This window comes from Dioscorea cayenensis, chromosome 9 (genome assembly GCF_009730915.1).
Source record: "Dioscorea cayenensis subsp. rotundata cultivar TDr96_F1 chromosome 9, TDr96_F1_v2_PseudoChromosome.rev07_lg8_w22 25.fasta, whole genome shotgun sequence".
NCBI lineage: Eukaryota > Viridiplantae > Streptophyta > Magnoliopsida > Dioscoreales > Dioscoreaceae > Dioscorea > Dioscorea cayenensis.
The window spans coordinates 15,805,387-15,820,716 of NC_052479.1; the positions used below are offsets into that span (position 1 = coordinate 15,805,387).

At 42.7% G+C, this 15,330-nt stretch overlaps 1 pseudogene; it reads right to left on the reverse strand.

Annotated features, from left to right (window-relative positions):
• Window positions 1-1,515: 1,515 nt before the first annotated feature.
• Window positions 1,516-9,085, reverse strand: LOC120268515 (annotated as a pseudogene).
• Between the last annotated feature and the right edge of the window lie 6,245 nt (window positions 9,086-15,330).

Below are 15,330 nucleotides of genomic sequence, written 5' to 3' on the forward strand. Positions count from 1 at the left end.
CGTAACCCAACCTACTTTCTATGCATATCAATCTAAATCCATTCTCTCATTACTCCGTAATGAATTGCTCGCCCAAAGATATTGTACAATATTATTAAAGAAAAAAGTTCTAAGAAAAAAATGTGCGCAGTCTGAAGAATGTAGAAAGAACAACTTCCTTCTTGCTTTTAGAAACTATGAATTCCTATTCAAGTCAAGGCTCCAACAACGGGAATGGAAGAAGCTTACCAACATGAGAAGGAAGTTAAGTTGACAGTGGAGGTCCAAGGTTAGTATTGAAACCCAAAGAATGCATCCAAGACTCGGTAAGAAGGAGAAAAGAAATGAGCGGAGAGCAAAGTTCAATTCGAAAAAACCTGTATTCACATTGAAATCAGCCTAATCAACCGAACCTTTCACTAAGCTCTTCCTAGCCGGGCTAACTACCTTACTCTATGATGAGAATGGAGGATTAGAGTCCCAAAGTGAAGCTAGAAGAAAGACGGTCAGCAAGAAAGACTAGATAGACATGAAAGACAAGTTGAATGAAGACTACGGAGGGAATCCCATGAGCAAGGAAAGAAGGCTTACAATCCATCAGTCCGGTAGAAACCCTAAAGAGGAAGCCATTTCAAGAGAAGAGATCCCAGGGCTAACAAGAACGAGATGGAAGGTGTGAACTAGAAGAAGAGAAACCCTAGGACAAGGAAGTAGAATAGAGAGGCTAAAGGCTTTGGGTATTACTCAAAGTGAAAGATAGGTACACTTAGAAGATCCACTTGGGAACACTCGATGTAAGGGATAGGTAGAAGAATTCGCTATGGGGTAGTACACTTCAAGGGTGACTTCTAAGACAGTCTAAACAGCTTATAGAATAACGGATGAGAGAGGGAAATGACAAACAAATAGCTATTTATGAATTAGTGAAAGGTGAGACATCCTAAAGTGAAGTACTCGCCTAGAGAATTCAAGTGCACGGGATTCGGATAGTGAATTGTGAAATCATATTGCTTTTGACTCCGTCTTTACACCAAGATGGATATCATTCCAAAAGCCACTCCTATGAGAAACCTAGGAAGAGAGAGGAGAGAGAAGAACTCACATCAACGGAAGAAGAAAAGGATAAGAGGATCCGGGGAAAAAGAGAAGACTCCAAAGTCACAAAAAGAATAGCTTATTTGACTCCGATCGATAAAGAGGTTCACAGTGGGGGAATGGAAGCTCGGCAATTCGTAGAGGATGAGAACCCTAGATAGTTGGGATACCCGTACTTTTGATGAGTGTCCAAAAATGTAAATCATAATGAGGAAGGAAGAATGACTTCAATGAAAAGAAGAGTTTCGCCAGGATATCCGCTACCTAAAGAATTTGAAAGAGAGGTGAGGACCGCGAACATAGAAAGGTAAAAGGGATTCTGCCGTTGAATGAAAGGCATGAAAAGTAAAGTGCATATTTGATATGCTTTACCAACATGAGAAGGAAAAAGAGCCTAACTGATGGAGTCTTTGGAATGAGAATCAAGGGACCTTATCATGATTAATAAGTCTTTGTTCTATTAGACAAAAAAGATCGCATTTTTTGCACTTCGTTAAAATATGAGTAGTACCCGTACGGAATTCTTCTGTTTCTCAACATGATCTTTATCATCATCTCTATTCTCTTTATTAATTCTCCTATCCCACCTAGGTCTATGAATTTTTCTATCAATTCCATTACCTTATCCTTACCCATGAGGTTCCAACATTTGAACTTTAATTGACCTAGGACTAGTTCCTGGGCATACTGCAAAAAAAGGTTATTGACAAGGTCCCCTTGCTTATATCCCGCAAGTGCACGGGTTTGCAAGTAATAATCCCGGGTGAGCGGGGTCGAATCAATAGGGAGTAGGGAGTAAAGATACTTAATTCGATTCTTAGCTATGTGGAGTATCAACAATGATAAGTGTGGTAATGATTCAATTCTCAGAAATTAAAAGCAACAAGTAAGAGAGCAAAAGTAAGGAGGAGGTAAGGCAATCGATAAAGATGGGGTACTCGAATGATGCTTCACCTAGGATAATCGCTTCAAGTGCAAGAACTCTCTATTATGCTTCCTAATCAATGCAATGGTGAGTCGTGGAAATCCTTACATACATAGTCCCAAATCTAAGGTCAACTATGCCTAACTCTATACATGTCCAGGAGGAGAAATCGAACAATCTCAACACCTTGCACTCGCATAAAGTTGCAATGAGCTCTAGGGATTCCAAATGATAAATCTCTTCCTAGATTTAGACCTAACCCTTTGGTCCAAAGCGGAAGGTCCCTAGCCACAATTAAGCCCTAGATACTAAGATCACCTCAACGCTTCACTCCATTGCACGCAGCAACTAGGCCCCCAGCCGGAGGTTCATCCCTTAGACCATTCACTCTATTATGGCCGAAAAAGAACCTCGAGGAACGGAGGTAGAATCTATCATGTCGGAGGGGAAAGGGGATGCTCATGTACCTCCTCGACTCACCCTCTCAACCCTCTCCAACCTAGTTTTTGTCTAACGCCGTGGTGTGTCACTCACTCACAAGGTTACCAACAAGAACTCTCAACCCTAGTGTCACTTTTAGGGGAAATGTTCATACAATCAAGCATTCAAGGTTGGAACTCACAATAAACATCAATTTATTGAAAGCATAATAAAGAAGTTCAAAGAAACGAATACATCCTAGGGTTCACAATCACCCAAGTACCCACTAGAGGTTTAGCTCTCCATGGAGCTAAGTATAATCAAAGAAATTGAATGTAAAAGCAATGAATCCATAAAGAAACCCCCTCGATGGTCGTGTCGATGGTCTTGTGGAAAGTCCTCTACTAGTCTTCCAAGGATTCCTTCGTCCGGTATAGGATACACCTCAATCGAAGCTCCCCTACCAACCTTCTTCCTAATGGAATCATGATGTCAGAGCCATAGAACCTCTCCAAAACCTTGGCCAATACCCCTCAAAACCCCTAGCCAAGCCCTCTCGCAAGTTGGGGAAAAGACGGAGAAAAGAATACTCGAAATCGGGCTGAATCGGCTTTTAAATAGAGTCGAATCGGGCAACTCCACTCGCGTGACGTATACACGCACTGCAGCGGAATTTCCACACGGGCATGGATAATTTCCACACGCCCATGTGGAATCTCTGTTTCTCTGATTTCTCAGCCGGATGTAAACAGTGCTACTACAGTAATTGCTACAATGTTGTCAGTAGTGCTCGCTACGCCTTTTGACCCGAATAACTTCCCCAATTCCATACTTTCATCGATAACGCAATGGGCACACGCTCACGCCGTGAATCACTTGCTTCTTCAATGATATATATGTTGGTGGAGCTCCCTGCTCTTGTATGCATAAGATGTAATGCTCGAGTGTGACCGCCTTTTGTGCCCCTCCAAATGGATGTACTCACTGAATGCGAGGAGGTTGGCTCACACTCTAGCATCTCACACCTGTCCTATGTCTTTGCGTTTGAACCTTAGCAAGATCTCCTCCAAAATAGGTGCATTATGATCCACATTGGCCTATTTCCTTCATACTCCGCCTTGCAGCCCTACCTGCGTAAAAGTAACATAAAAACACACATATTAATGTAAAAACCTGAGAAAAGTAATGCTCAACACAAGGAATGAATGCTTTGCATTCATATCGCACAAGCACTTATCGGTTATTATACACCCCAAGCCCATCCCTTGGAAAGAAAAAGGTAGCACCGAAGAAAGGAAAGAGCGAGATGGTGGTTTTTGTTGTTCCCACGAAGCGAAGATCATTCGCCAAGTGAATGAAGTGGATCAAGCTCTTTTTGTCTTGGGCCAAAGACTTTTTCTCACTGGTCGAGCTTTCTAAAAAAAATGATGCGAGAGCGTATTCTCTTTTCTAAGCTTCCTTTCTTCGCTCCCCCCATCGTAGATGGTTCAGCTACGCCCGGTGCCACTAAATGATTGAGAACTATGACGAGCTCGATTGGAATTTTATTCTTTGTATTCAATAAGTATTGCATGACCGAATAATTCAAAGAGGGGCGCACAGCGGGGAGGATCCTTTTTAGTAGACGACTCGTCGGGCCGTCAGAGCAGGACTTCTTTGGTAAAAATAACAACTTGAATAACTTCGTTTTTCTGAAGGAGTCATCATTTTCTATCAGGAACGCTATGTCATTTACAACCCCGGTGTATTTAGGATGCTTTAAGGCCTCACAGACCCAAAGTGATGTAGAAAAATTCTTCTTTCTCGATGGAGATCGGTCATGGTATCCATAGCGTTGTTTTTCGGCCAAATCTTTCTTTCATTTTGCTTCTCCCAGTCGTCGAGCCTCATCGAGTCGACTCTTTTCCATGCCCCCACCCGGACTTTCACTTCGTTTCATTCTTCCTTTGTACCGTCACTTGAATGAAGACACCCAATTGGCCCGACTTTCCCAAATGCCCACCACCGGTCCTTCTCATTTTTAGGTCTTTTTGGAATGAATGAATGTCCTTTTTGGAAAATGTAGAATAATACACCTACCGAGACGAAAGCCAAAGGTGAGTATTGTAGGTGGACGTATTGAACCGAAATAAGATCTCAGATTGACATCTTGATAGATAGATTTACCATAATAATAAAGAGAGTCAATGGTGACGGAGCTTGGGAAGAGCCGCTTCTTTCTTGCGGCGGAGGCTTCCATTCACCAGCGCAGACTACATACAAGTGCTCTCCGAACCGTGCAGGATAGTTACCCATCACACGGCTTTCAAACTCAACCTGTGGTGGATCCCAGGGGATAAAGTAAAAGCGCTTGATCCTTTGCCCCATACTTTGAGATGCTCCTCCCCGTGGATCAAGTAGTGACGCTGCTCTTAGCTGAAGTTGCTAACATTCAATTCGGATAAGTAAGAAAGGAGCACTACCAAGTCCACTAGGGGCGCGCTGAATGAATAAGAAAGGGACAGCTAAGGTCAGGCTTGCATGAAACTTCTACCGATAATAAGCTAGATGTCGATTACACACCTGAGGTTAGTAAAAATTGAGGGACAATGCTTCCCTAACCTGAATGTGCCTACCACCAAAGCAACTGGTACTTAATCGGGGAGAGGGGGGGTGGTTTGGTTTCGTGAAAGGTCCCCTCACCGCAGAACAGTGCAGCTTGTCATTGAAAGTTAAGGCCCCACCCCGATGGATGCCCTCGCCTATTGGCAAAACGCTCGAAAGAAGAACGTATCGCCAAGGCCCCTAACCAGCCGTCCCCGCCTTTTTTCTTTGCCCGCTGGCCGCCTAGCTCGTTATTCTTTGAGATTTGGATAGAGTCTCGCTCTGGGGGAAAGATGGATTCTTTAGATCTAAAGAATCCATGCTGCAAGCAGCAAGCGTAGGCAACACAAGATCGACATGGGTGGGGCGCGCCAAAGCAACTAGGGGCTCGGGAGGGGTTAGTACTCAAGTACTATATTCTTTCCACTAACTTGAACCTGGCCGGGCTACATTTTTGTAGCGCGCATACTCTGATTCTCTTCTATGAATCTACAACTCTCTTTAATGAGCGAGACTCTATCTATATCCCATCAGTAAGGTTTCATCAGAGAGTCTAATCTCTTTGTAATGTGCTTTTGTGTCTTTGAATAAAAAAGAAAGGGGGTCAATTTAGGCTCATTCCCTTCCACCGCGATAGTCGCGCTTATCGGTACTACGAGCCCTCCGCACTCACGCATCTAACCAGACTCACGTGGTTTACCTGCTCCACTCGAAAAACTCTCATTTGTTGAAGCGGAGCATAGTGCAGCGCCGAGCGAGAAAGGTCTCTTCTTTTGGTTTATTCACGATCTCGAAAATGAAACTTAGCACTTGTTTTCTTAGGGCTAGGCGCTCGCAGTAATCGCCTAACTCGAACCAAAGATGCACTCGACTTCTCGATCGACTGACGGCTCGGCCTCTCCAGCGGAGCTGGGTGGTGGGGCCCCTGGATGCGCTTAGCGATCGGCACATTAGGGGAGCGCTTGCCCGTGTTTCTGGCCCTGGTATCCTACACCTCGCTCATGATATCTACATTCAACTCGTGCCTCGGAGACATGGTCGAAGCACGACTGCCCAGTGTGCGTCTTTCACGACATGCTCTGGTCCCGGGTGTCTTCCCGTGGTCTTCTAGCATTAAAAGAAGTCGTGTCCGTCCCGGACATCTGCAACGTCCTCCTACACCTTTTATTTTAAGAAATATGGGACAAAGATCAAGAAAAGACGGATCGGACCCATTCGGTGACTTTCGCGGTCGCCCTCACTAAACCAACTTGCATCTGAACTACGATTCTGATCAAGTCTTACTCGAAATCGGTTTTTCCATTTCGTGCCATATGGCGCTTAGACTTTACTTTATCCCCTTTTTCCCCTTTCTTTTTCCATTATTTGTTCTCGGAGGTCTTCGTCTCCGTGTAAAAGCAAACTCTCCAAACTTATGACCAACATTTCCTTCAATGATCTTAAAAACGAATAGGAGTTTTTCCATTGTAAATGAGTATGGAGCAATCAATGAATTCCGGTGAAATAGAAGATCTACGTGACCAAATTTTCCAGCTAAAAAGGCTTTCTCTATTCTTCTTCATTCTTAACAGGAAAGCACCATACATAATGAAATATCTCTGAGGTGAACTCATAATTAATGGAAAAGTTGTATCTAACTATACAACAAGAGGTTGACTCTGTCACTTCTATGGTGGGTAAAGTGTAGGAGGGGACCTCACCAACCTGTATATACAATTTGAGGTCTAGACCTGATCTATCCTGAGAGATATATCGATTCTTCTAGATGAAAGATTTTTTCCAAGCAAAATCCAACAGCTAAGGAAGAAATCGATGGGAGGGGGTTAACAGTACTCCTTGCTTGTTGAGATTATCCCTATTTTCAACGAGGGAGTGTGAAATGCTGGATGATTGGATTGATTCGCAACTCACCCGGAGGATCGCCATAACTTTTTGGTGTGTAGTTCTCGATTCCTTCTTTGGACTGGATGACCAACCTCTTGATCCCCACCCGTAAAAAGAAACCGGCTGACACCTTCGGGAAATAAAAGAAAGCGCTTGATTCCTAAACAGTGCCTAACTCGAAAAGAGCGGAGTTCATTCCCCAAACAAAAATTAGCAACCACGGAAAAGAGCATCCCCGAAATATTCACTTGAATACACGTAGCTTTTACTCCCTAGGGAAGTGCAGGAGCACACTACTAAGAAATTCACTTGACTAGACTAGGGCTCTCCTCTTGGATTGACCCTTTCCTTACTTGCCGAGAGAGCTTTCCTCCCAACAACCAAGATATCATAGACCTGAGCTTTCACCAAGAGAGAAAGGATAAACTAGAGAATCCATTAGTACGAGCTGAACGAAGAGCTTGATCTCTCTGAGAATTCAGAACAAGCACTACCACCGAGACTTTTCACTTCACTAGTTCGCTCGGGCTGCTATTCGGCTCTCCCCTGTAGACAGACACTCTTCTCTTGTTGATAGGCGAGGGAACTTCATCGGATTGCCTCCTTGGATTTCCATCCATAAACTATCTTGTCTTGTTGTTGGCCCTCTCTCTCTCGCAACAAGGCTAAAGCTTCGAGGACAGATTTGGCTATCGCGTTCTCCCCCTTCGCTTCTCAGCTGACTTGAAACCGGACAAATGGAGCAATCTCTTTTGCAGTAGTTGAGTCATGCCTTAGTGAACAAACCTTTCCTAACTTTAACAAACCGATCTAAAACCAACAATATGTCTGGGAACGAGCATTCATAAGCACCGTGCTCGGGAGCAGAGAAATCTTTTTATGAACCGGAATTCTATCCCTTGAACCTTAAAGGCGTAGTTCCCTTCAATCCCGAAAGAGGTCTCGCCGACTCGACCAGTTCTTTTTTTCCCGGGAGCTAGGAGTCGTAGTTGAGGATGAGGGGGTTAACGACAAGTAGGGGGTCGAAATCGATGGTTCGTGATGAGCCTATAATCGAATGAAAGGGACATAGGGTCGGAGGCTTCCTTTTGTACCACGTTAAACCTTGCTTCTATCATCGCCTCAGACCATCCATACCATTTTTTTGCATTTTCAATGAGCGATGCATAATTCAAAGCAAGATCACCGTGCTTTTAACAATCGATTGTTTTGGATCGGAGCACATTCTCAAGGTCGAGGCTCAACTACAAATCGACCACCTCCTTCCAGGCCCACCCATAGTTCTTCCTTGCTAGAGTAGTTGAACGAAGGCTAGCATTTCCTGTCCACTTCATCGAAGAAATGATGAGACCATGATCACGAATCTTATACCACTAGCCCATCATAGCTCATGTAAGATAGAACAAGTAGACTACAATATGGCAGGTCATGTATTCCAAGGCAAGAAGATGACCAGAGAATCTAGATGACCAAAGAATCTTGACTAGACACCATCTTTGTGATCCTTCTTCTTTTCTACACCCCTCTCTAGACACTTCTTCTAACTGTAAACACTTGCGTTTCGCCACCGGGTGAGAAAATCTGCAGCAGATTCGCCGGGCTCCTGTTTAATCTTGGTAAGATAAGTGATGCTCCACGTATGGATCCAGCATCGTAGTATAGCATGGCGTACCTATCCTGGAGGAAAGGGAAAGCATCATGATATGCAGGGTATAGTCTCTCGTACCTCGTAATAGAGCTGGTGCTACCTGTGTTGAGATTCCGGAGAATTTTAGAAAGCAACTACTATATATACAAAGGTATAATTATGTTCCCAAGATTAGCAATGGGTGGAGGGATGAACGGAGCCTGAGGGGCAGAGACCTCATTCTGAACTGGAGAGGGTGAGACGGAGATCGGTTGTTGTGCTGCTATAAAAATTCTTTCAACCTGAGCAGTGAAATCATTGATCCAATGGTGGTTGCTTTCAAACTCATTCCTTTGACGGAGGACACTTTCTGACCTTCTTGCTTCGGCCGTACAATAAGTTATACGCCTTGGGTCAAAGAGGTGCTGAATGTTGAAAGAGAGATCCTCCTTCTCCCTCTTCTTCTATTTCATAACCTAATTCATCTACATGATCTAGTTATGGATAAGCCCCGGCAGTTTTTCATAACCTTCCTCTTCAATGGGATATTCATCTTGCTTGATTAGGGCCATCTACGCCTTTGCCGGCTTGAGTCTTAGATCGCGTCTCCATGGCATCTTGATCAAGAGACTTTTATGCAATGCAGCTTTTTTTTTCTTTATTTTATAGTGCTTTTTTGAGGTCTATCCTTGTTCTACCTCATCTCCCGAAGCCAGGAGTTGCCATCATAACTTCGTAGGTAGCTGAGGAAGTCTTCTTATATTATATATTATAGCGAGAGATCACTACTTTGTCGTGAATTGTGTAGACAAAAAGGTTGCAGTCCGTGAAGAAATCTCAGTCAAAGCAAGACTCATTGCTAAAAAAAGTGCTGTCTGTCTTGTCTGTAGTTCCGATGTCGGATCTTTCTTATTATTAACTTTGGCCAATATCGGCCGCTACCTTGATACCCGAGTCCAGCAATTCTATAGCATGTACACGTATTTCATCAAACTAAATAAACCATATAAAAAAATTAAGAAGACGGTCTTGGTTGACTCAAATTTTTTTATTGCCGTAAAGTTGACAAGGCAAGTTCAGGCCAAGATAGAGAGCAATTTACTGCATAGACTGTCAAACAAAATAAAGTATGCTTACTCCCATGCAACAAAGTTTCATCAAAGATAGCTTCTAATGCCCTAAAGAAAGTGAGGAGAAGGGCTTACCTGAATGAACATATTTAAGGTTTTTTTTCACACGGATAAAGATTCACAAGCTAAGAGAATCGTGAGATCTTCCTTCTCGGTAACAGAGGATTCATGAGGAGTCGATGAACAAAGATAATCATAAGGCGCATTCAGACTCTATTATCTGGAAGAAGGCCTTGCGGAGCATTATCACCAAGAAAAAAAAGATAGCTAATAAAAAAAAATCATGACAATGTCAGGAAAAAAAAAGGTACAGCAAGTCATATACAAAAGACCGGGGGTTCTCTTAGCTGCGTTCATCCACTAGTACCCGCAAAAGGGGTTGACTCCCACCCTAGTCCGGGAATAAGTAAGCCAGCCCCCTGTGGGAATAATAAAGCAATTTTTTGTGGGGATAGGAAGTTCTAGCTTCCTCACTGGGCAGAAATGAGAAAGATGCTGCTTGCTATCTTAGCAACTGGATCTGAGATTGCTGCAATAACTGATGTAGTTTATACTTCCGTGACTCTCTATTCCACTACCGCTATCTCTCTTTCTATCGCTGCAACCTTCGCTCCAGTTATTGGAGTCAATGCTGCTTCCATTGCTTTAGCAATATATGAAATAGGAACCATAACCTCTCGATTTCAAAATTATGCTCGTTATTCTAATGGATCGAAAGCTCAAAGCAGGCTCCTAGTACATACCAATTTTTATACCTATAACGGGAAACCAAGACCTACCCTATTGGAGAGAAACTCTAACCATCTCTGAAGAAAAGCTTTATTCATTCATCAAAGAGGCTAAAAGGGCAGGTAGTAAGTAAATTCTTCTGATGGTGTGAAAGAGGGTCTTCGAAAGCATTACATTACTTCGCAGCCAGTAGTAAGCTTCTAACTCTTTCAGTATGAGCCCCCACCAAAGCATAAGCACAACGGCTGGAACTCGGTCTTCACTCAAGTTTTGTTGTTATGACTAACTCGGTTGGGTTTTGCCCCTTAATGGCCTTCCCTTCTGTGACTAAGCTTTCGTGTTTACGGTTGTCATCATACAGATCTATCATGTGACGTATGGGTCGCTGCTTAGTGTCCCCCACTTCTTCATTGTCTTGGCTGTTGATGGGCTAGGAACTAGAAATGCCTTGGCTAAGTTAGTGGTCTCTTTCCAATTCTTAGCGAACTGGTATGCTGCGGGGCTCTTCCCTATCCAAGAGATGCACCCAATCCCTTTGGTTGGTGCAACCAAAGTGCCCCATGGAGCGGTATTCCAAAAGGAGGGTATTGGCGCGCTCAGTCTAGTTGTCCAGTGGAAGCTTTCTTTTGGAGAAGTGTAGTTCTGACCTTTCTAGTATAGCAGCTTGAACATCTAAGTCCAGAATCGCCCGGTTCACCGGGGATCTCTATCACTTACGAGACTTTGAGGGCCAAATGACTTAACGAAGAGTTTGGCAGTTGGACGTAAACTACTTTTCTCCTTTATATCTTCCTTTCACAATCAAAGTGGGCTAGCCCGATAGAGTGGGGTCAGGAAGGAAATTCCATGGATTGATCAATGATTTCCATTCACATCTTGAGTCGTTAGAATACAATACAAGACTTCTCAACTGAGAAAATGACGAAAGCGAGGTCGGTTTGGAAGACCAGTTTGATGATGGGTGGACTATTTTTGGAGCAAACCACCCCATCAGGCTTTGTGAAATCATTTCAATGTTCAGGTTTGATCGCTTCCCCCAAGTGTACGGGATCGCCAAGTAATACCTCGTGCAAAGACACGAGGATCGTATTCCACGGGGCTAAGGATCTCCTATTACTCCTTCTCGAGCTATTATCTAGCCTAAGATCTTAAGTGATGGATTTACTCTACTAAATACAAATAAAAACTAAACACAAGATTTGCTAGCGAAATTAGAGAGAACAAGCAATAAAGCAAGCAAGAGAATCAATGAAGTGCAAAGGCCTATGGATGTGGATCCCCTTGAGGGGTTATCATGCAAGATGGATGATGATTTAAAAGATGCAAGGGGTAAATTGGACCATGAGATTCCAAGATTAGAACAACCCCAATTTCTCGGCGATTGAACCCTAATCCCATACGAACATAGATAGGAATTTCTTCCAAATCTACATTCTTCTATTGCATTAAGTACAAGGAAATCTCGCTTAGGAATAAACCTACTGTTCTTCGGATTAAACCTACATGGAGGGCTACCAAACACCCAATTTCTCGGCGTGATGATACAAGTATCCCCTTCTAATCCATTCATGACCTAATACATGCGAGCAAGTCACATCTACATGCATCATTCATAAAAAGAGCTACGGATTTCTCCTTGGTGTAACACTTAGCATGAAAACAATGGATTAGATCTCAAACATACCCAAGCATAGAATTAACAACTAATCATCCAAAAATACATGATAAAAACCCCCCAAGGTTCACCAACACCCGGTGGCCTTGGGGGTCTAGTGTGTCATCATCTCATAACAAAGCATACAATCAAGCAAAAACATGAAACAAAAGACATAGTATGACACTCCCTAGATGAAATGGTGAAGGATGAGGCAAGAATATGCCGAAATGACGCTTCCCCGCCAAAGGAATGCCGAATGACGCTTCCTCTAGCCGCGGTTCTCATTCCTTCAAGTCGTGATCGATCTCCCCTTTGAATGATGTTGCCTTCTTGCCTTGAGAGCCTTGGACCTTGGGCTTGAATGATCTTCTAGCTTTCTTGCCCTTCTTCTCCTCCCCAAGGTCGCCCAAAAATCTCCCAAATGATCTCCCAAAAAGTCGGCCAGCAAAAAGTCCTTTAATCAGCCCTAAAAGTGAGTATATATATACCCCGAGGCATACGGGCCGTATAGGGGGTCGTATGGGGGTCGTATAGCACTCAGAAACCCTAGATTCAGCGTTCCATACGGGGTGCATACGGCCTCCATACGGCCCCAGTATCTTTGGGTAGTATGGAAATCTGGACAGAACACCAAATCAATCCATTTGCTACGATGCATACGGCCCCCATCTTGGGTAGTATGGGGGTAGTATGAAAATTCTGTTTTTCTTCTCTTTTTGCCAAAAATGATATCTTCTTGTTCTCCATGGCTTCCATATGCCCTACAAAGCAAATAATAGACGATTAAGCGCGAAAGCGGGCATCAAACATCACAAAAATACATGCAAAGTGCATACGATATATATATGAAAAACACCTACATTTAGACACTTATCAAACATCCCCACACTTAAGCGTTGCTTGTCCCCAAGCAAACAACTCATGAAAAAAACAAAGAGGCGAGAAGTGGCTAAATGCAATACCTCGGCTCAAGCAAATATAAGATTCCAAAAACCAAAGGATAATGAAACATAGATGTTGAGTTATAGTCATTAAGCATAATAAAAAAATATCCTGTCTCACCCCTAATATGTATGTGCGTGTAAGTGAATCCTTTATCTCATTTGCCTTGATCCGGGTCTAGCTCAAGGACTTCAATCGATACTGACTCTAGATGCTAATCACTCCACATACAAAGAATACTAAGTCTTAAACTACTAAGTGCTACTTCAATGGCCAAGTAAGATCCTTCTAATTCTATAGCTTGAAACTAAATCCTTGTTCTTTTCAAAACCTTTGGTAAGTACTCAAAAAGATCACTAGGGTTTTTATTTTCAACTCAATATTCAACACACATTTTTTTTTTCCTAGTCCGACTAACGTAGGCTGCATCAAAAATCATTTTAAAAATCTTTCTATAGGATGCACATGCTTTGGTTAGGCACAAGAGCCACCCAACTACTCGATTACGGTCTACATAGACGCATTCATGCTTCATTAGCGGAGGAATCTTGACATAGACTCCTTTTTTCACTTTCACTCTCACCCTAGATCACATCTTGAGTACACTACATGCCATAAAACTCGGATTAGCTCAACAAGACTTAGAAGTTCTTAAGAAAACATTAGAAGGATAGAACTTAGTGTTCTAAGGCCAAGTACTCAAAGTAGTGTGTTAAGCATACAAGAGAGTTAGAGTAGTCACATTGGCTATTCCCAGGGGCATCGACAAAAAAATTCGAGTGCACAAGACAATACTATGGGGTGAAAGCAGAGTTCAATAAAAGCATAAAAAAACAAGTAACTCACATCCATCATTAGTCCAAGCTAAAAAGAATCTTACAAGAATGAATAAAAGCCATCATTGGTAACACTAGCATGTAAACAATGTTCCTAAAACATGAAATGCACCCATCCCCACACTTAGTGTTGTACATTGCCCTCAATGTACACTAATCATGAAAAAAACATGCAAGAAGGGCCAATGCAAATAATAATAGAGGAGGGTGAAAAAAAGCAGAACTTCCCCGGTTTATCTTGTGTTCGTCGTGAGGTGCGACTCGACAAAAGGTGTGGTGAGCAATACACGTCTCGTCCGACCTCCATTGAGAACTAGGGAAGCTCACCAAATTCCCTCAATGCCTGCTGAGGGCAAAAAGGGGACATCATCATTCCACAAAAAAATTTACAAATGAGAGATGGGGAGTAATCACGCAAAAAACTAAAAACAAAAATACAAAAGAGAACACAAAAAAACTAGAAAAATAAAGTCTAAACAATAAAATAAAGTCTCCATGCATATCCTTGTCCTTAGAATTAGGTCTCTCATCACAACATGACAACTTGTTCCATGTGGTCACCCATGTGGTGCAAATATCATTCCATGGTTGATTGTCAATTTCTTCATCCACAACATTCCTAAGAAACATGAAAAAAACCCAATAAAGCATAGAGGAATCCAATATAATTCAAAAATTTAGTGCATGGGATGAAGAAACAATGAAAAATATGATGTATCGTGTCCATACGCCCGTATGGGGGACGTATGGTTACTGTTCATTTCGAAAGAACCTCACCAAAAACATGAAAATTGAAAAAAGTTTTACATAAATTCAAGGGAGACTTCATCCATAACAATCACACCATACAAACCAAGCAAAATGTTAAAGAAATTCCACACAAGAGCTCAAAGAATGCCCAAGAAATGAAAAAGATAAAACTAGGGCATTGAAAAAGCATACCGACGAAATCTTGAGAAAACTAGCGTTAAACTTGAGAAAAACTACTAGATCGATGTCTCAAATGGATGAGGAGAAGATTTAGGAGAAAAAATGAGGAGATTTGGCTAAGAAAAGAGTGAGAAAGAAGAGAAAAAATCGGTGGAAAAAGAGAGAAAAGAAGAGAATGGAAGAAAGAGAAAAGAGAAAAGAGAGGAGGGTTAAATGGGCTAGAACCGAGCCATACGGCCCCCATACGGCCCGTATGGGGGTCGTATGGCCTGAGAAGCCTTCTCGGGTGTTCTGGATGGTGTCACAGACGGCCCAGTATGGGGGGCCGTATGGGGAGCCGTCTGGGGCAGAGCCGAGGCTCTGTTTGGTGCCCTAAATGGCACGGGACGGCCTCCATACGGGTTATGGATGGCCGCATGACTATAATTTGCTCTCTAAACCCCAAAAATCCTTCTTCAAATGATTTAAAAAAATGAAAATAGCAAGTTCGAAGACTTCTCCAAAAATGAATGAAATGAATAAAACGACGATCTAGAGCATGAATTCACACCTAAACATGAGTTTCTCAAGAAGTTGCACAAATACACCACAAT